Here is a 2,861-nt window from a genome sequence, read left to right on the forward strand (position 1 = left end):
TTGGACTGTCGTATAAATTAGAATTGGAACCGTTTTAGGCTTGTGGTACTTTTCTGAGAGTTGTTTAATGTTAAATGATTGAATAAAATATATTTCCCATCTATCTATTTTTACAAACTATGTATACTAACATTGCATAATCTTTATTTATTTGTGTTACCAGCGTGTAAATTATTTACGCCGCATACTTAAGAACAACATTAAAAACGCCGTAATTAAACATAAAAACATTGTATATAGTTTAAAAAACCATCAATACGTTTGATCTCATGCGTAAATATATACTAGATTTACCAGCAGCAAACACTAATCTTAGAGATATAGTTTTTATTCGCCCATCCAAAATTTGAAGTTGCTATCAACACAGGACATGAATTAGCTGAAAAAATGTTGAATGCTGTTTTACCTTCAGCTACACAACATTGAAAACATTAATAGCTGAAACTTTTTCAACACTATAAAACTTTGTTCAATATATTTTTGTTTGAAGGAAGTAATAGCCCAGTCAATGAAGGTCCAAAAAAGCTGTTTCGATCCGTTGTTTTCGAAAATTAAATAAAAGCTGAATTTCCCACCATCGATAGAACCCTCCCAGAGGGTCATTCTCCCAAAAGTCCCAACAAATCCCCTTGGAGCTTTCCACTCCAGCCCCCTGAAACATGAAAAATGCTGGTAATCACGGGAAATCAATTATATCTGTAATCATTGATCGGAAACAGTTCTATTATACGTCATTCAATTCGTTACATTATTGATTACAATATTAGTTCCATTCATTTTTTCAATAAAATAAACATTTTTCTTGATAAAATAATATATATGTAAAAATTTAGGGGGTTTGCGATTTGACTTTTTGTTTTCTTCGATTAACTTCGAAGCAAGTAATTTTGATGAAAATGAGCCAAATAATTAATGTAGCCGCTTTTATTGCAAATTCATTGATGTATATTGTTTTGTATTTGCGATTCGATTTGACGCCGTGGAAGGGGAAACAGCCGACGCGGTACGGCGCCGCTGACTCTCTTCGCCATAGTAAACAGTGAACAGGAAATCAATTATCTCTGTAACCAATAATGGAAAAAAATCTATCATATGTCATTCGATTCGAGACGTTACGGAAAAAACACAAAAAAGCTATGAAATAAAATTTTGAATCTTCATTTTTCACAAAATAAGGATAAGATGAAGGAGTCGGACACATAATATATCATCAAACTTCATTGAGAAACATCAATATCTGAAACTAGAGTTATCAAATTGTGTGATACCTCTGACTCGTATTGAGAAGGCACACTTCAAATAAATATAATAAATTCTGTGAGCAGACAACGAAATCTTGATTTTTATCATCAGCGTGGTTAAATCAAGAAAATTATAATATTTTTTTTAGAGTATTGAGAAGTGAAAATCTAGATTCAACGCATGTCAAAATAATAGACAAAATTAATTGTTTCGAGCGCCATAGTGTAAAAATGAGATGCAATGTAGAAAGCAGTACTATTCTGTTTACTATGGTAAAGGGAGTCAGTCGCGTCGGCTGTTTCCCCTTCCACAGCGTCAAATTGAATCGCAAATAAATAACAATATACATCAATGGATTGGCAATGAAAAAAAAAAACAAAAAAATCAAATCGAAAAACCCCTAATTTTTTACATATATATTTTTTTATCAAGAAAACTTTGTTTTTTCGAGAAAATGAATACGACTGATATTGTAGTCCATAACGTCTCGAATCGAATGACATATGATAGATTTTTTTCGATTAATGGTTACACAGATAATTGATTTCCTGTTCACTGTTTACTATGGCGAAGAGAGTCAGCGGCACCGTACCGCGTCGGCTGTTTCCCCTTCCACGGCGTCAAATCGAATCGCAAATACATAACAATATACATCAATGGATTTGCAATAAAAATGGCTACATTAATTATTTGGCTCATTTTTCTTCAAAATTACTTGCTTAGAAGCCCCTTGAATTTCTACATACATATATTATTTTATCAAAAAACTGTTTATTTTATTGAAAAAATGAATATGACTAATATTGTAGTCCATAATGTAAGGAATCGAATGACATATAATAGATCTCTTCCCGATCAATGGTTATGAGATAATTGATTTCCCGTGATTACCTGCATTTTTCAACTTTGAGGGTGGCTAGGGGGGAAAGCTCTAAGGGGATTTCTTGGGACTTTTGGGAGAATGACCCTCTGGGAGGGTTCTATCGATGGTGAGAGATTCAGCTTTTATTTAATTTTCGGATCGAAAAAACCTTTATTGACTGGGCTATAAACTGATGTATTTTCTTTTATTTTTGAAAACTCTTGAAATAGGTTTAAAGGTATTGCTTAGGCCTACTACAGAAAGGGAACACATCCATTTTCGAATGTTTGTAAGTAACTTCCTGTTTACTGAAAAATTGCTGAATATATTCCCTTTCTGCAGTTAAAGCTACTTTACAGCTTCTATGAATGATAATTATATGGAATCTTCATTAAAATATAAATGGACTGTAGAAGGAAACAACAAATGGATTGAATGCTTGGGGCGAGACCGACCATATAAAGCGTTTTCAGACGAGTCGGCACGACAGGAAGCTCTCCGATTGGCTGATTATCAGCTGATTCCCGACAGCCAACCTAATCATCCAATCGGAGAGTAATGCCCTGCCGACTTGTCTAAAAACGCCTAATATGGTCTAGGCATTCAACCTAGGATTTGTTTCCTTCTACAGTCAATAATTTAATGAATGATCCAAAAAAATGTAATCTAAAGTTTTTTCCTTTCTGTAGTTGTCAGGTCGAATGTGTGAACTTCTATCAACTAATCTTTGGATAAATGGTTAGAAAAATACAGTCGA

The sequence above is a fragment of the Nilaparvata lugens genome, chromosome X (genome assembly GCF_014356525.2).
Source record: "Nilaparvata lugens isolate BPH chromosome X, ASM1435652v1, whole genome shotgun sequence".
In the NCBI taxonomy this organism is placed as follows: domain Eukaryota; kingdom Metazoa; phylum Arthropoda; class Insecta; order Hemiptera; family Delphacidae; genus Nilaparvata; species Nilaparvata lugens.